The sequence below is a fragment of the Phyllobates terribilis genome, unplaced genomic scaffold (genome assembly GCF_046119375.1).
Source record: "Phyllobates terribilis strain yellow unplaced genomic scaffold, ASM4611937v1 Scaffold_11__3_contigs__length_659146591, whole genome shotgun sequence".
NCBI lineage: Eukaryota > Metazoa > Chordata > Amphibia > Anura > Dendrobatidae > Phyllobates > Phyllobates terribilis.
In genome coordinates, this window is record NW_027362771.1 from 161074296 (window position 1) to 161094432 (window position 20137).

Genomic DNA, 20137 nt, shown 5'->3' on the forward strand with positions numbered 1-20137 from the left:
TGCTAGAAATAGGAGGAAACCACTATGGCTAAATAGAGCTGTAAGGGGCGCAATAAGTGACAAAAAGAAAGCATTTAGAGAACTAAAGCAAGTAGGTAGTGATGAGGCTTTAAATAAATATAGAAAATTAAATAAATTATGTAAAAAACAAATCAAGGCAGCAAAGATTGAGGCAGAGAAAATCATTGCCAGAGAAAGTAAAAATAACCCCAAAATATTCTTTAACTATATAAATAGTAAAAAACTAAAAAATGATAGTGTTGGTCCCCTTAAAAATAGTCTGGGTGAAATGGTGGATGAGGATGAGGAAAAAGCCAATATGCTAAATGATTTTTTTTCAACCGTATTTACACAAGAAAATCGCATGACAGAAAACATGATTAGTGATAACAAAAATTCTCCATTAAATGTCACTTGCTTAACCCAGCAGGAAGTATGGCAGCGTCTAAAAATCACTAAAGTTGACAAATCCCTGGGCCCAGATGGGATACACCCGCGAGTACTGCAGGAATTAAGTAACGTCATAGATAGACGATTATTTTTAATCTTTAAAGATTCCATAATAACAGGGTCTGTACCACACGACTGGCGTATAGCAAATGTGGTGCCAATATTCAAAAAGGGGACAAAAACTGAACTTGGAAATTATAGGCCAGCAAGCTTAACCTCTACTGTGGGTAAAATCCTGGAAGGTTTCCTAAGAGATGCTATAATAGAGTATCTGAAGAAGAATAACCTCATGACCCAATATCAACATGGGTTTACGAGGGACCATTCCTGTCAAACTAATCTGATCAGTTTTTATGAGGAGGCAAGTTCTGGACTGGACCAAGGCAATGCAGTGGATGTTGTGTATATGGACTTTTCAAAAGCTTTTGATACGGTTCCACACAAAAGGTTGATACATAAAATGAGAACAATGGGGATAGGGGAAAATATATGTATGTGGGTTAAGAATTGGCTCAGTGATAGGAAACAAAGGGTGGTTATTAATGGAAAACACTCAGACTGGATCTCAGTTAACAGTGGGGTACCACAGGGGTCAGTATTGGGCCCCCTTCTTTTTAACATATTTATTAATGACCTTGTAGGGGGCATACAGAGTAATATTTCAATATTTGCAGATGACACTAAACTCTGCAGGGTAATCAATACAGAAGAGGACAATTTTATATTACAGGAGGATCTATGTAAACTAGAAGCTTGGGCTGATAAATGGCAAATGAGCTTTAATGGGGATAAATGTAAGGTAATGCACTTGGGCAGAGGAAATAAAATGTATAATTATATGCTTAATTGTAAAACACTGGGCAAAACTGTAACTGAAAAAGACCTGGGTGTATTGGTGGACGACAAGCTCACGTTTAGTGGCCAGTGTCAGGCTGCTGCTGCAAAGGCAAATAAAATAATGGGATGCATTAAAAGAGGCATAGATTAGTGTTGAGCCACCCCCGTAGTGTTCGAGTTCGGTTCGGTTCGTCGAACACCCGTGTGTTCGCCGAACTGTTCGTCGAACTGTTCGTCAAACACCTTCGAACACCGTTAAAACCAATGGCAGGCAAACAAAAACACATAGAAACACATAGAAAACACCTTCAAAGGTGTCCAAAAGCTGACAAACTGCTCAGAAGACACAACTAACACATGGAAAAGTGACAAGTACATATAGTCATGCGAAAAGAAAAGAGGTGGAGGAGTAAAAGGAGGGGGAGACACAGATATAGGCATGTCATGCCCTTCTAAAATCCAAAAAGTGAGAAGCCGACACGTTCAGTCCGCTCCTGCCCGTGCCACCTCCGTGTCGCCGGGTTTGTGCCAGAGCCGCGGTGAACCATGACGGCCAGCCCCCCTCTCCCAATACTGGTGCCTGTCCGCTGGTGGGTCGAGCGAGCCCCCCTGTGGTGGAGGCAGCTCTAAGCTTTTTAATTTAAATTGTCTCTCTAATTTGAATGAATACACTTTAAATCCATTTACAAGGATCTATTGGAGGGCAAGTCTCATGCCAGCAGCGGCGTAATTCCAGCTCCAGTAGCGTCCACTAAAGCTGCTGCAGTTAAAAAGCTTTTATAAGGATCGAGCTCGGCTGTCCACCGCAAGGCATCCTACTGCCAGTCCCAGCCCCTATGCCTTGGGGTGCCTCCTGATGCTCTTCACTGAGTATCCCGTGGTCCCGAAGCATTTCCTTTGAAAAAATTAAGTGTCCAAACTACAGGTGGTGTAGCTTGCTTAACAGCCGGGATAATCCGCTGACTAGCAGACACTGCTACTAGGCACAACGTATTTCCTGGGCTAGATGCAGTTAAAAAATTTGTAATTAGATACTCTCGTTGGATGCTGAGAAAGCATTCCATAGAGTCTCCTGGCACGCCATATATGATTCTCTTAAAAAGCTTGGGGTAGGGGTCTAGGGGACCCTTTTATAGCCAAAATCACGGCCCTGTATCACAATACGTCACCTAGGCTGAAGATAAATGGAACTGTAGCACCCTGAGGGCTCGGTTGCTACAGAGGTATTGCACCTCACCCAGAGGTGTGATATCTCACACTCAGGTAAGGATGGAGTGTGGATCAGGACCCGACACCTGCATGCATTACACCACATTGCCGTGGGGCAGGGCGACCAATATGCCTCTGAGATGGCACGACAGTCCCTGTCCCTGGCTGGAGTGGGGGGAGGGAACACTGAGGAAGGGGAACCCTGTAGTGTAGGAGCAGGGAGGAAGCAGTTCCTGGGTGCATTGAGAAGGGAGTATAAAAGGTGTGCACCATCTTAGTTCAGTGCAGAGAAGTCTGAGCAGAAGCGGCAGGGAGCAGGGGCTCTGCATGAGCTCTGCTCCGGAGGCGGGCCTAGTAACAGAGGCCCAGGCCTGGAAGAGGGAGAAGGAAGGAAGAGGAGCGGAGAAGGCTCCAGGAACGAAGGGATCCCAGGGGTGCGGACGGGCGAGTCGCCACCGCACGCCCGAATCCACCTGCGTGGAGGGGTCAGGCCAAAGGGGGAGACCGGTCCTTGAAACTAGTGGAGGCAGGAAACGACCCTCAGCTAGAAACCGGAGGCTGTGACATTTTATGCGGCGCAGCCCCTCGCTACACCCGCTAGGAAGGCACCACATAGGGTCAGGGAAACTGGCGCCAAGTTTACCAAGAGGAGGCCCGAGGCAGCCGGACAGAAGGGTTGGTAAGAAAGGCCAGACAAAGGACACACAAAGGGGGTCCTGTGAAGCGCTCCAAAGTTATCTGGGAGTTGTCTGAGCCCCTCACCTGGTGAGCACACTACGACGTGGGCAGCCGTTACCTGCAGACGTGGTCTGGATAATAAGAACTGTGAGTAAAGGCCCTGGACTGCATCACTGACTCCGTGTCGTTACTGCTGCTGCCCTGCACCATCACCCCCATCCTCTGCATACACTGCCCTGAGGCTATACTCTTCCCGTGTCCCGTGGAGAGTTATGCTACGCTCTGCTGCACCCACAACACCAGCCTCAGCGGTCTGCCCTGCAGTGGCGGTTCACTCTGACCGCAATCCACGGGTGGCGTAGTCGGACATTTAAACATCAAAACCACATAAATAGTTCCGCCACTGGTTTGACCACCCTGAGCCACGGAACCGGGTCGCCGCCACGAAGACTACAACCACCAGCATCCACCAAAAAGGGTCCGGCTCCGGGTGTCCCAAGGCCCAGGGGGTGCATCAGAACATTTTCATCACCTTTCACAATCACCAATGGGACAAGGCAGGGATGTCCTCTGTCCCCTCTCTTATACATCCTAGTGACGGAGCACCTGCTCTCATCAATTCGCCATAACCCCAATATTAGGTGGATTGAGGTGGGAGGCACCGAGTACAAGTGCTCTCTATTTGCTGATGATGTCCTAGTATATATCACTCAATCACATATATCCTTCCATGCTGTTATGGCTGAAATAGATCACTTTGTTACATGGTCAAATTTTAAAATCAATGCAGCGAAGTCTGAGGCCCTCGATGTCTCCCTCCCCAAATCCATATAGGATTCCATCCAGTCCAACTTTCCCTTTGCCTGGCCCTCACAGGGTATCAAATACTTAGGAATTCCTATTCATAGAGACCTCTCCCATCTATGTTATCTTAATTTTGGGCCCTTTATTGAACAACTCCATACAGACCACGGTTGGCAAGTTCGAACTGTAAGATTCACTACGTGAACCACTGGTGTTTTGTGGAAAAGCACATGTACACTGTGTTCCAAATTATTATGCAAAAAGTGTTTAGGAGTGATAAGGGAAAAATTTGTTTGTTTGTCAGTTAAACTCATTGATGGTGATGTGTGTCAGGGCTCTTTATATCATTGTAAGCAATTGCAGACACCTGTGCTAATTAGTTTGGCAGGTGTGTCCAATGAAAGGCAAGACTACTTAAGAAGGCTGTCTCACATTATTAAGCAGCCTACATTTTCTGCCAAAATGGGAAAGAAAAAGGATGTGTCGGCTGCTGAGAAGCAACAAATTGTGGAGTGTTTAGGTCAAGGCATGACTACAATCAACATTGTGCGATGATCAGGATGAAGTGTCTTGGCAATCAAGAAGTATATAGCTGATTCACAGTACACACGTGTGCGTGCTGATAAGGGCAAATTGAGGACTCTTTCCTACAGGCAATTACGTCAGGTTAAAAGAGCAGCGGCAAAAAAGCCTTGTCATAGCAGCAGACAAGTTTTTGAAGCTGCTGGTGCCTCCAACGTCCCCCGAACAACAAGATGCAGGGTCCTTCAGAGGTTTGCAGCTGTGCATACGCCATCCTGTCGAACTCCTCTATCCACTTCACACAAGCAGAAACGGCTCCAGTGGGCCAAACATTACATGAAGACTGATTTCAAAACTGTTTTGTTCACGGATGAGTGCCGTGCAGCGCTCGATGGTCCAGATGGATGGAGTGGAGGATGGCTGGTTGATGGACACCCCACGCAAACACGGCTACAGCGCCAACAAGGAGGAGGTGGAGTAATGTTTTGGGATGGAATCATGGGGAGAGAGATTGTCGGCCCCTTTAGGATCCCTGAAGGTGCTAAAGATGAACTCCATAATGTATGTGGATTTTCTCAAACAGCACTTCCTGCCATGGTTCAAGAAGAAGAACCGTGTATTTCACAGCAAGATCATTTTTTTGCATGATAATGCACCATCTCATGCTGCACATAAAACATCTGCATCTCTGGCTGATATGGGCATAAAAGGGGACAAACTTATGGTGTGACCCCCATGCTCCCCTGACCTCTACCCCATTCAGAACCTCTGGATCATCATCAAAAGGAGTGTCTATGATGGCGGGAGGCAGTTCACATCTAAGCAACAGCTCTGGGAGGGTATTCTGTCCTCATGCAAAACAATTGAAGCAGAAACCATCCAAAACCTGACAAATTGTCACGGGTGTGTTGCCACGAAGATCGTCACGAGTACACAGCCTGACTTCTCGCAGCTGACTTGTTGGTGCTTTGTGTTTTCTCGGCAGTGTAGGAGTTAATTCTCTCTCTCTCTGGGCTAGCTGAGGTCCAGCCTCGCCCAGCTGCAATCAATGCTTCTTTAGTGAGACTCCTTTATATTCCTGCAGGTCTGTTTGGGAGGTGTCGGTGAAAGCTTTTCATTCAGACTGACAGAGCGGATCGTGGTGTCTGGAGTTGCTGAGATAAGTGTATTTGGAAGTGTGTTTTCCCTTTCCTCGCTTTATCATTTATCTCCTTTCCTGTTGGTGTTCCCTCTGTTGTAGTTGTTTAGAAGTTGTATGCAAGGTGGTTTTGGTTTTTCCCTTGTACTGTCTCGTTCGTCTAAATACTGTGTGTGGGCATATTATTTCTGGTTCCCTATTGTTGTGATCGGGGTCCTTCTCAGGACTAGATTACTTAGGTGCAGGGATCCTCAGAAGGTAGGGGTTACGCTGGCGGCCTGGACCTCTGTACCTTTAACAGTACCTCCAGGATGAGGGATTAGTCAGGGCCCCAGCTTAGGGTCAGCTTAGGCCCCCTACCTGCAGTATTCTGTGACAGTGTGACATTTTCACCGACCATCTTAGTTTTTCTCCAGCTACCATGGATCCAGTAGCCGGTCTAGCTCGGCAGTTGCAGAGTTTGTCCATGGGGCTGGCGGACGTTAGGTCCAAGGTTTTGCATCCTCTGGAGCAAGCCGGACCAGAACCTAAAGTAGCTCTCCCTGACAGGTTCACTGGGGGGCGGGACAAGTTTTTTGTTTTCCGGGAGGCATGCAAATTGTACTTTCGGCTGCGGCCTCGGTCATCGGGCAGTGAAGAACAAAGGGTGGGAATTGTCATCTCGCTCCTACAAGGGGACCCACAATCTTGGGCGTTCTCTCTTCCCCCAAGCTCCCCGGTTCTCCAGTCTGTGGATAGGTTTTTCGCTGCTCTGGGACTCGTATATGATGACCCAGATCGGATCTCCCTTGCTGAGTCTAAGTTACGTAGGATCCAGCAGGGAGATCGTCCGGCGGAGGAATTCTGTTCGGAGTTCCGTAGGTGGGCCACGGACACCCAGTGGAATGACCCGGCTCTTAGGAGCCAGTTTTGTCATGGTTTATCCGACAAATTACAGGATGTGTTGGCACAGTATGACTCTCCCGCGTCACTGGAAGCCGCTATGGCCCTTGCTATTCGCGTTGACAGACGGCTTCGGGAGAGGTGCGGGATAACTCTACCCCCTGTAATGTCTCCACCTCCTACAAGGTCCCCTCATATGGTGGTTCCCCTGGTCAGTCCGGAGGAGCCTATGCAATTAGGAGGGACATCATTTCGGGGAAGGGGACCGGTGGTGCGCCATAAGACAGGAAGGTGTTTTCTCTGCGGGAAAAAGGGACATTTTATTGGGGGGTGTCCATCCCGTCCCTTGCAGAGTAAAGAGTCGTCGAAAAAACTGTTGATCCCAGGTTGTGTGGTGGACGGCAATCTGGGAGTAGGTATTTCGTCCCTAGGTTCGTCTCAGTTTCTCGTACCGGCGGAGGTGGTGGTGGGTACGAGAACTGAGAGGATATCTGTTCTTCTGGATAGTGGGGCCGGGGCTAATCTGGTTGATGCTCGGTTTGCCCGGGTTCAAGGTATGCGATTGAGTGAGTTGGCTAAACCCATCCCCATATTCTCGATCGATGCCAGACCTCTCGGTCAGGGAAGTTTTTTGCAAGCTGTGCATGGCGTAAAACTTCAAGTGGGGGCAATACATAAAGAACTGTTGTCTTGCTACGTGTTGGAGGGTCTTCCCACTCCTATAGTGTTGGGCCTTCCTTGGTTAGCTAAGCATAACCCGGTTATTAATTGGCAAACCAGAGAGATAAGCCAATGGAGTAAATTCTGTAATAAAAACTGCATGAACACGGTCATCGGTGCGGTTACTCCTTGGGTCTTACCTCCATTTCTGGCGGACTTTGAGGATGTATTCTCGGAGAATGGGTGTCAGGAACTACCTCCTCATCGCGTGTATGACTGTTCTGTAAAACTGCTCCCTGAGGCCAAGTTACCTAAAGCTAGGTTGTATAACCTTTCTGGTCCTGAGAGGCAGGCCATGAAGGATTATATTTCTGAAAGTCTGGCTAAGGGGCATATTAGACCTTCATCTTCTCCGGTGGCCGCGGGGTTCTTCTTTGTTAAGAAGAAAGATGGAGGCCTACGCCCTTGCCTGGATTTCCGTGAACTTAATCGGATTACGGTCCGAGATCCGTATCCGCTCCCACTTATTCCCGATCTCTTTAATCAGATCGTGGGCGCCAAATGGTTCTCTAAGTTGGATCTCAGGGGGGCGTACAATCTGATTAGGATGAAGGAGGGGGATGAGTGGAAGACGGCTTTTAACACTCCGGAGGGGCATTATGAGAACCTTGTCATGCCATTCGGTCTGACTAATGCCCCGGCGGTGTTTCAACACTTTGTTAATGATATTTTTCGCCACCTGGTGGGACAGTTTGTTGTCATATATCTGGATGATATCTTAATTTACTCGCCGGATCTGGTGTCTCATCAGGAGCACGTTAGACAGGTGTTACAGATCTTGCGGGATAATAAACTGTATGCCAAGTGGGAAAAGTGTGTGTTCGCCGTACAGGAACTCCAGTTTTTAGGCTTCCTGGTTTCAGCGTCCGGTTTTCGTATGGACCCTGGGAAAGTGCGGGCAGTTCTTGAGTGGGATCGGCCGGAGAATCTTAAGGCACTACAACGTTTCCTGGGGTTTGCTAACTATTACCGGAAGTTCATTCGTAATTTCTCGTCCATGGTTAAGCCTCTCACAGACATGACTAAAAAGGGGACGGATTTTTCTAGGTGGTCTGACAAGGCTTGTCAAGCATTCTCCTCCTTGAAAAAATGTTTTGCCTCGGCACCCATACTCATTCAACCTGATGCGTCTCAGCCATTCTTTGTAGAGGTAGACGCTTCCGAGGTAGGGGTGGGAGCAGTATTGTCACAGGGTTCGTCCCCTGGTAAGTGGCATCCGTGCGCCTTTTTCTCTAAAAAATTGTCGTCCGCTGAGAGGAATTACGATGTCGGCAATAGGGAACTCTTGGCCATTAAGTTAGCTTTTGAGGAGTGGCGCCATTTTTTGGAGGGGGCAGTTCATCCGGTCACCGTCATCACCGATCACAAGAACCTGCTATATCTGGAGTCCGCTAAACGTCTGAATCCCAGACAAGCTAGGTGGTCATTGTTTTTTACCAGGTTTAATTTCGTCGTTACATATCGTCCTGGGTCTAAAAATGTAAAGGCGGATGCCTTATCTCGTAGTTTCCCTGGGGCCGGGAATACGGACGACCCGATTCCTATTCTTCAGGAGGGGGTGGTGGTTTCGGCAGTATGCTCTGAGCTGGAGGAGGAGATATTGGAGGCTCAGGGAGACGCCCCTGTTGGACCTCCGGGGAGACTGTTCGTTCCAGATCAGTTGCGACAAAAGGTGATCGAGGCACACCATAACTCAGTTTTTGCAGGACACCCGGGGAGTAAAGCAACTGTGGATCTCCTCTCGCGTCGGTTTTGGTGGCCTAACTTACATAAAGAGGTGGTAACTTTTGTCGCGTCCTGTGGGGTTTGTGCGCGCTCTAAGACCTCACATACCCGTCCGTCTGGGGCCCTCTTACCTTTGAAGATCCCGGAGCGTCCTTGGACTCATCTGTCTATGGACTTTATTACTGACCTCCCTCCGTCTTCGGGTAAAACGGTCATACTCGTTGTAGTGGACAGGTTCAGCAAGATGGCACATTTTATCGCTCTTCCGGCTCTCCCTAATGCTAAAACTCTTGCGCAGGTGTTCATTGGGGAGATTGTGAGGCTTCACGGGGTACCCTCCGAGGTGGTGTCTGATCGGGGGTCTCAGTTTGTGTCCAAGTTCTGGAAGGCGTTTTGTGCACGGCGGGGGATGCATTTGTCATTCTCGTCGGCTTTTCATCCTCAGACCAATGGTCAGACGGAACGTATGAACCAGAGCTTGGAGACATATCTTCGGTGTTTTGTGTCAGAGAACCAGGAGGACTGGGCTTCTTTCCTACCTCTGGCAGAGTTTGCTCTCAATAATAGGCGGAGCGAGTCCACTGGTAAGTCCCCGTTTTTTGGGGCATATGGTTTTCACCCCCAGTTTTGTACTTTCAGTGGGGGGGGCTCTTCGGGGGTTCCGGAGGAGGAACGATTTTCCTCATCTCTCGCTTCAGTATGGAGAGGGGTGCTGAAGAATCTGAATACTATGGGGAACCGATACAAACGTATGGCTGATAGGAGGAGAGTGTCTGGTCCGGACCTAAGTGTGAACGATCAGGTATGGTTGTCTACCAGGAATATTAAACTTAAGGTTCCCTCCTGGAAACTGGGTCCCAGGTTCATCGGGCCGTACAGAATCAGTTCTGTTATTAATCCGGTGGCATTCCGTCTTGACCTCCCCCCTACGTTTAAAATTCACAACGTGTTTCACAGATCATTGCTTAAGAGGTATGTGGCGCCGGTGGTACCATCACCTTTACCTCCCCCTCCTGTGGTTGTCAATGGTAACTTGGAGTTCCAGGTATCGAGGGTCATTGATTCACGCTTTAATCGCCGGTCCCTTCAGTACTTGGTTCATTGGAAGGGGTATGGTCCTGAGGAGAGGATGTGGGTTCCTGCGTCGGATATTAACGCAGACCGATTAGTTCGGGCCTTCCACACGACTCACCCGGATAAACCTGGCCCTGAGGGTCCAGAGGCCCCTCGTAGAAGGGGGGGTACTGTCACGGGTGTGTTGCCACGAAGATCGTCACGAGTACACAGCCTGACTTCTCGCAGCTGACTTGTTGGTGCTTTGTGTTTTCTCGGCAGTGTAGGAGTTAATTCTCTCTCTCTCTGGGCTAGCTGAGGTCCAGCCTCGCCCAGCTGCAATCAATGCTTCTTTAGTGAGACTCCTTTATATTCCTGCAGGTCTGTTTGGGAGGTGTCGGTGAAAGCTTTTCATTCAGACTGACAGAGCGGATCGTGGTGTCTGGAGTTGCTGAGATAAGTGTATTTGGAAGTGTGTTTTCCCTTTCCTCGCTTTATCATTTATCTCCTTTCCTGTTGGTGTTCCCTCTGTTGTAGTTGTTTAGAAGTTGTATGCAAGGTGGTTTTGGTTTTTCCCTTGTACTGTCTCGTTCGTCTAAATACTGTGTGTGGGCATATTATTTCTGGTTCCCTATTGTTGTGATCGGGGTCCTTCTCAGGACTAGATTACTTAGGTGCAGGGATCCTCAGAAGGTAGGGGTTACGCTGGCGGCCTGGACCTCTGTACCTTTAACAGTACCTCCAGGATGAGGGATTAGTCAGGGCCCCAGCTTAGGGTCAGCTTAGGCCCCCTACCTGCAGTATTCTGTGACAGTGTGACACAAATTCAATGGACGAGAGAGTTCAGAAGCTCCTTTCGAACAAGGGGTCCTATGTGAAAATGTAACATCACCTAGAATAAAGTTTTGAGTTGAAAACTGTTTGATTTCAGTTTCTAATAACCTGCTAATGCTTATAATTTCAAAAATGACCATTTTTTTGGTCTTTATTAAAATGAAAATGTTGATCGAAAAGTTTGGGGGATCTAAGAGTGTGGCAACCCAGTAGTCATGATTACTTCGAATTCTGACAATATGAGGGTCATGTTGCAGGTAGTGCAGCAAGAAGGCACTCATGTGTCTTGCGCATCTCGGAGCCCCAAAATTATTTTCCGGGCTAGATGCAGCTAAAAATTATTATTAATTTTAAATCTGGTGGAGCTTAGTATAGATGGCCTAATAGGATCAGTGCTGCACACTGCTACAAAGCCCAAATTATTTTCCAGTCAAGATACAGATAAACATGATTAGTAATTTTAAATCTGGTGGAGCTTATTATAGATGGCCTAATAGAATCAGTGCTGCACACTGCTACAAAGCCCAAATTATTTTCCAGCCAAGATACAGATAAACATAATTAGTAATTTGAAAGCTTAAAACGGTTGGTAGGGTGATTTTAACCAATCATCAAGCTTTTACTCTCCCCAGGATGACACAGGGGTAGAAAAGTCGTTTCGGATCCATGATTTGTTCATCTTTATGAACGTGAGTCTGTCTACATTATCAGTGGAGAGCCGCGTGCGCTTATCTGTCAGCACACCACCAGCAGCGCTGAACACACGTTCAGACAGAACGCTGGCTGCGGGGCATGACAAGATCTCCAAGGCGTAAGTGGCTAGCTCCGGCCATTTATCCAGATTGGAAGCCCAAAAGGAGCAAGGGTCCAGTGACACAGTCATGGCTTCAATGTTTACTTGGAGATACTCCTGTACCATCGTCTCTAGGCGTTGACTATGTGTCAGACTTCTTGTCTCCTGTGGCCTTGCAAAGGATGGGCTAAAAAAGTGGTGAAATGATTCCGCAAAATTGATGTTACCAGCAGATACTGTGGTTCTGTTACAGTTTGAGTGCTGAACACTTGACGGTCCCACGGTTGGCAAGTTGGAACTGTGAGATTCACTACGTGCACCACTGGTGTTTTGTGGAAAAGCACATGTAAGATTCTGCAACAGTCTCTGCTGATACTCCTGCATGCGTGCATCCCTTTCTATGGCAGGAATAATTTCTGCAAATTTACTTTTGTACCGGGGATCTAACAGTGTGGCAACCCAGTAGTCAGGATTATTTCTAATTCTCACAATTCGAGGGTCATGTTGCAGGTAGTGCAGCAAGAAGGCACTCATGTGTGTTGCGCATCCAGGAGCACCAAGTCCCTGTTGTGTTGGTGGCGAGGTAACAATCATGCTTCCTTCCTCTGTCCTCTCCCCCCAACCTCGCACAACAGAAATGTGATCAAGGTCTCCCTCATCTGATGAGTCTTCCATCAGTTCGTCCTCCACTTCTTCCTGGGCTCCTGCACCTTCCTCACTAGTTTGGCTGCTACCATGCGCCCTGGTAAAACCATCTCCCCCACCCTCACATGCCTGCCGCCTTGGTGCTGCCGACCGTCTGGACCTTGCAGATGTTAGCCCTTCCGCATACAACTCCTCCTCCTCTACTTCCTATACCTCCTCTTGTGCCACCACCTGACTCCGAATTCTGTTTAACATGTGCTCCAGCATGTAAATCACCGGAATAGTCATGCTGATAATGGCATCGTCAGCACTAAACATCTTCGTCGCCATTTCAAAACTGTGCAGAAGGGTGCATAGGTCCCTGATCTGAGACTACTCCTCCAGCGTGATTTGCCCCACCTCTGGATCTCGTTGGCCCAGGCTATACGTCAGAACGTATTGCACCAGGGCTTGTCGGTGCTGCCACAGTCGCTGCAACATGTGCAGAGTTGAATTCCACCGGGTAGGCACATCGCATTTTAGCCGGTGAAGTGGCAGGCCCAACGACTTCTGTAGAGATGTAAGTCGCTGAGCTGCGGGATGCGAACGGCGGAAGTGAGCACACAGCGACCGTGCCCTCTGCAGAAGGCCATCTAGTCTGGGATAGTGGGCTAAAAATTGCTGGACAACCAGGTTCAACACGTGAGCCATACAAGGCACGTGTGTGACATTGCCCCGGCAAAGGGCCGCACCCAGTTTTGCAGCATTGTCGCACACGGCCTTCCCTGGTTTCAGGTCCAGTGGAGACAACCATTCATGAAATTGGTTCTCCAGAGCTGACCACAACTCCTCAGCTGTGTGACTCACATTTCCCAGACATTTCAAAGTAAAAACCGCCTGATGACGTTGAGCCCTACTGCCAGCATAGTAAGGAGGTGTGCAGGATCCCTTCTGCGCAGTTAGAAAGCTTGTGGCATGACCAGACAGGCTTTGGGTGCAGGTGGAAGACCGAGAGGAGGTTGAGGAGGCAGAAGCAGTGGAGGAACTTTGACATAAAGAGGATTGACGCACAACTCGTGGGGACGGCAAGACTTGGACAGCAGCCCCTTGTCCTGCTGTCACCATAGTTACCCAGTGCCCAGTCTGCGACATGTAACGCCCCTGTCCATGCCTACTCGTCCAAGTGTCTGTGGTGAAATGCACCCTGTCACACACAGAGTTTCTCAAAGAAGCGGTGATGTTGTGTGCGACATGCTGGTGGAGAGCAGGCACACCTTTCTTTGAGAAGTAGTGCCGACTGGGCATCTGGTACTGGGGCACTGCGACGGACATAAGGTCTCGAAAATCCTCTGTGTCCACCAGGCGGAAAGGCAGCATTTCTGTAGCCAAGAGCTTGCAGATGGTGAAATTCAACCTCTTAGCTTTCTCATGGCTAGGAGGAAATGGTCTTTTACTTGTCCACATCTGAGGGACCGAGGGCTGGCTATTGTGCTTAGACGGGGTTGATAAGGGTGTCCCCGGCAAACTGCCGGTCTGTGAGGAAGATGCAGGCGGACATGTTAGGTTGCCTTGATCCAAAGGTGGTGCTATCGATGTCGGACAGCGCTCAACACCAGCTGGTGTTCCCACCTCCAAAGAAAATGATGACCTGCCAATCACGCTGGCTGTTGCGGGTAAAGAGGTGGCAGGTCTGCGCCCCAAAACAGGTGTGACTGCTGTCCCCCCAGTCACAGAGGATGAAGAGGCCGCGGATGCACAAGATATGGCAGACGGTGGTTGGCCCGGCCGGCTAGGCCGCATTGTAGCACACTGAGCTTCCCACTGCAACTTATGCTTCATGTCCATGTGCCGGTTCATGCATGAAGTACTCAAACTATGTATTTTTTGGCCTCTACTTAGCTTTTGCTGACAAATGTTACAGATAACACGAGTTGGGTCATCTTTATCGATCTGAAAAAATGCCCAGGCTATGCAAGGCTTAGCATCCATGCGACCTGAAGAGCCACCATGACTTGTGGTGAGAGGCAGAGTTGTGTTTGAGGATGCAGTTGTTGACGTGCTTCCAGTACTACGTCTCTGTCCAGGAAGGCGCAACCTGACCTCGTCGTCACTAGCATCTTCCTCCACCTCCTCTGCTGACCTCATCTCTTGGCTGACTGTGGGTTGACAGTAAGTGGGATCTCCAACCTCATCATCATCACCCTGTGCGTTATCACACCCGTCGTCCTCAGAGCCAACCTGTTCCTGCCCTGACAAAACACTAAAGTTGTTGCTCCAATCAGGTATTTGAGTCTCATCATCGTCTTCCTCATTGTCTCCACCAACAGGAGTTACAGTTTGGGAATGAGTGTCTACATTATGGTCAGAACCTTCTGCGTCTGGTCCTGGATCCGACTCATAAAGATTCTGGGCATCAGTGCAGATCATTTCCTCGTCTGGATTCACAGAAGCGCTGGAGTCGACCTCTGATTCCCAGGCTATAGTATGAGTAAACAGCTCTGCAGACTCAACCATCTGTTCTACCTCATACTCAGACGGGCAGCTGGAGATTTGGGAGCTGTGAGGAAGCAAGTGCGATTGGGGTGACACCTTTGAGGACTGGAGTATTTGTGATGTTGAAGTTGATGTGGAGGAGAGCCCACTTAAAGGAGCACTTGATATCCGTTGAAGCACCTGCTGTTTTTGTGCCTCATCTGGAATTTGTAGCGATTGGCGTGGCCGTAAGAAAGGGATCTTATCACATTGTCCGCTAAAAGAAGTAGACATTTTAGTTTGGCTGGAAGATGGTCTTTATTCTGCAGATGTTACTGTTGCGTTAACACCTACCCCACGGACACAACCTTTTTTCCCCTTCCCAACACGCCTATTCCCCTTTCCACCAGCAGCAGGCTTTTTTCCACTCATTTTGGTGGTTAACTAATTCACAACTCTGGAGTTGTTTGCACAAAAAAACAATGGATGGGAACCGAGCAGAGCTGAGTGGCCAAACTGTGGTATTAGGCCAAAACTATTGGCTGGGTTAGATGCAGAAAAAAATTATATTCAATTTGCAACCTGATGGAGGTCAGTATAGATGGACTAATAGAACAAGTCCCACACACAGCTAGAAGCCCAAATATTTTTTCAGAGGTAGATGCAGAAAAAAATTGTATTCAGTTTGCAACCTGATGGAGGTCAGTATAGATGGACTAATAGAACAAGTCCTACACACAGCTAGAAGCCCAAATATTTTTTCAGAGGTAGATGCAGAAAAAAATATATTCAGTTTGCAACCTGATGGAGGTCAGTATAGATGGACTAATAGAGAAAGTCCCACACACTGCTAGAAGGCCAAATATTTTTTCAGAGCTAGATGCAGACAAAAAATTATTTTTAATTTGCAACCTGATGGAGGTCAGTATAGATGGACTAATAGAGAAAGTCCCACACACTGCTAGAAGGCCAAATATTTTTTCAGAGCTAGATGCAGAAAAAAATTATATTCAGTTTGCAACCTGATGGAGGTCAGTATAGATGGACTAATAGAACAAGTCCCACACACAGCTAGAAGGCCAAATATTTTTTCAGAGCTAGATGCAGATAAAAATTATTTTTAATTTGCAACCTGATGGAGGTCAGTATAGATGGACTAATAGAGAAAGTCCCACACACTGCTAGAAGGCCAAATATTTTTTCAGAGGTAGATACATAAAAAAATTGTATTCAGTTTGCAACCTGATGGAGGTCAGTATAGATGGACTAATAGAACAAGTCCTACACACAGCTAGAAGCCCAAATATTTTTTCAGAGGTAGATGCAGAAAAAATATATATTCAGTTTGCAACCTGATGGAGGTCAGTATAGATGGACTAATAGAACAAGTCCCACACACAGCTAGAAGCCCAAATATTTTTTCAGAGGTAGATGCGAAAAAAAATTATATTCAGTTTGCAACCTGATGGAGGTCTGTATAGATGGATTAATAGAACAAGTCCCACACACAGCTAGAAGCCCAAATATTTTTTCAGAGGTAGATGCAGAAAAAAATGATATTCAGTTTGCAACCTGATGGAGGTCTGTATAGATGGATTAATAGAACAAGTCCCACACACAGCTAGAAGCCCAATATTTTTTCAGAGGTAGATGCAGAAAAAAAATATATTCAGTTTGCAACCTGATGGAGGTCAGTATAGATGGACTAATAGAGAAAGTCTCACACACTGCTAGAAGGCCAAATATTTTTTCAGAGCTAGATGCAGACAAAAAATTATTTTTAATTTGCAACCTGATGGAGCTCAGTATAGATGGACTAATAGAGAAAGTCCCACACACTGCTAGAAGGCCAAATATTTTTTCAGAGCTAGATGCAGATATAATTTTTTTTTAATTTGCAACCTGATGGAGGTCAGTATAGATGGACTAATAGAGAAAGTCCCACACACTGCTAGAAGGCCAAATATTTTTTCAGAGCTAGATGCAGAAAAAAATTATATTCAGTTTGCAACCTGATGGAGGTCAGTATAGATGGACTAATAGAACAAGTCCCACACACAGCTAGAAGCCCAAATATTTTTTCAGAGGTAGATGCAGAAAAAAATTATATTCAGTTTGCAACCTGATGGAGGTCTGTATAGATGGATTAATAGAACAAGTCCCACACACAGCTAGAAGCCCAATATTTTTTCAGAGGTAGATGCAGAAAAAAAATATATTCAGTTTGCAACCTGATGGAGGTCAGTATAGATGGACTAATAGAGAAAGTCCCACACACTGCTAGAAGGCCAAATATTTTTTCAGAGCTAGATGCAGACAAAAAATATATTCAGTTTGCAACCTGATGGAGGTCAGTATAGATGGACTAATAGAGAAAGTCCCACACACTGCTAGAAGGCCAAATATTTTTTCAGAGCTAGATGTAGACAAAAAATTATTTTTAATTTGCAACCTGATGGAGGTCAGTATAGATGGACTAATAGAGAAAGTCCCACACACTGCTAGAAGGCCAAATATTTTTTCAGAGCTAGATGCAAATAAAAATTATTTTTAATTTGCAACCTGATGGAGGTCAGTATAGATGGACTAATAGAGAAAGTCCCACACACTGCTAGAAGGCCAAATATTTTTTCAGAGCTAGATGCAGAAAAAAATTATATTCAGTTTGCAATCTGATGGAGGTCAGTATAGATGGACTAATAGAACAAGTCCCACACACAGCTAGAAGCCCAAATATTTTTTCAGAGGTAGATGCAGATAAAAATTATTTTTAATTTGCAACCTGATGGAGGTCAGTATAGATGGACTAATAGAGAAAGTCCCACACACTGCTAGAAGGCCAAATATTTTTTCAGAGCTAGATGCAGACAAAAAATTATTTTGAATTTGCAGCGTGATGGAGGTCAGTATAGATGGACTAATAGAACTAGTCACACACACTGCTAGAAGGCCAAATAATTTTTCAGAGCTAGATGCAGAAAAAAATTATATTCAGTTTGCAACCTGATGGAGGTCAGTATAGATGGACTAATAGAACAAGTCCCACACACTGCTAGAAGCCCAAATATTTTTTCAGAGCTAGGTGCAGAAAAAAAATATATTCAATTTGCAACCTGATGGAGGTCAGTATAGATGGACTAATAGAATGATGCTATGCCCGAAAGATTTTACTTCACTAGGTGCAGTAAAAAAATTGGTATTCTATACACAGGTGGTATATCTTGCAACACAGATAGGCTACTCCACTGACTAACACACTCTGCAATAGGCCAAAAAGGATTAGCTTTGTTAGATTCAGCAAAATGCTGTGAAAAAAACTTGCACAGCACTGGCACAGACCTGCCTGGCAAAAACTGATAGGAACTGATGTAACCTAGTCCTGAAAAGGACTGCAATTACAATTAGTCTTTACTCCCACAATCTATCTATTTAAGAGCACAGACCTGCCTGATAAAAGTCGTAGGAAATGCTGTAACCTAGTCCTTAAAAGGACTGCAATCACAACTATTCCCTACTCCCAAGCTATCTGTAGATTTGTGCGAAAATTGGCTTGAAATTAACAAGGTATAGCGCACACAGCAACAGCGGTGCCGTCTAAAACGCAGCTGCAGCAGTGAGAAAATGGTGGCGACGGGGAAAATGGCTTGGTCTTATAGGGCAAGGACATGTGACATACACTGCCAATGACACATGCCCTTGCTTGTGTGAAAAAAAGCACTTCGCTCCGTGTGTGCGCTGCTGATAGGCTGACAGATTGCACCTCCCCACTGTAAATGCGGGAAAGAGAAAAAAAAATTGAAGATCTTCATTATTCCTGCAGAGATCCATCCCCTGCCCCTCCCCCGACCCCGCTGTACACTCAAACTGCGTATTAACATTAATTTTCATCATTACTGAGAAAAAATCCAGTTATGATTTTGGTGCACGAACAGTTATCGAACATAACCTCGAACAGCCGAATTTTTCTCAAATCGTTCGTGTTTGCCGAACGGCTCGAACACCGCCCAAAACAGCTCGAATTTGAGATTGGCGAACAGTTCGAGTCGAACAACGCTCATCTCTAGCATAGATGCTCATGAGGAGAACATAATTTTACCTCTATACAAGTCACTAGTGTGACAACACTTAGAATACTGTGTACAGTTCTGGTCTCCGGTGTATAAGAAAGACATAGCTGAACTAGAGAGGGTGCAGTGAAGAGCAACCAAGGTTATTAGAGGACTGGGGGGTCTGCAATACCAAGACAGGTTATTACACTAGGGGTTATTTAGTGTGGAAAAAAGAAGGCTTAGGGGTGATCTTATTAATATGTACAAGTATATGAGGGGACAGTACAAAGACCTTTCTACTGATCTTTTTACTCTGAGGCCAGAAACAGGCGCAGGATGTTGTAATGAGTGATTCACTATTAAAATTTAAGAAGGGCATGGATGCCTTTCTTGAAAAGTATAATATTACAGGTTATATATACTAGATTCCTTGATAGGGCGTTGATCCAGGGAACTAGTCTGATTGTCGTATGGAGTCGGGAAGGAATTTTTTCCCCAATGTGGAGCTTAGTGTTTGCCACATGGGTTTTTTTGCCTTCCTCTGGATCAACATGTTAGGCTATGGGTTGAACTAGATGGACTTAGTCTTCCTTCAACCTTAAAAACTATGTTACTATGTTACCATGTAATTGCTCAGCACACACCTGAATTTCAGCGACACTAAATGACAAGGTGAGATATGGCCAGCCGCATAACGTTACTAACAGACAAAAGAAATTTGTTAGTGTGCATGAGACCGATAAAACCTAAGAGATATTCTCCAAACAATTTCAAACTGAGATGTCCCCTGTGGCATTACTTTAGGAACAGAAGAAATTTTTTTTTTGAATGTGGATGAGGCCAGTATGACATAGAATATACAGTACAGACCAAAAGTTTGAACACACCTTCTCATTTAAAGATTTTTCTGTATTTTCATTACTATGAAAATTGTACATTCACACTGAAGGCATCAAAACTATGAATTAACACATGTGGAATTATATACTTAACAAAAAAGTGTGAAACAACTGAAAATATGTCTTATATTCTAGGTTCTTCAAAGTAGCCACCTTTTGCTTTGATGACTGCTTTGCACCCTCTTGGCATTCTCTTAATGAGCTTCAAGAGGTAGTCACCAGAAATGGTCTTCCAACAATCTTGAAGGAGTTCCCAGAGATGCTTAGCACTTGTTGGCCCTTTTGCCTTCACTCTGCAGTCAATTGCAGAAGCCCTTATGTCTGGACAGTGTAGATGCTTTCTGTGCAATGATTGGTTGGCCACGCTTTCCTCAGTTAAAGTTACCGCCCACAGAAAGAAAAAACAAAACAAAACAGTCCGCCGCTGATCTGACCTGTTCTAAGCTCT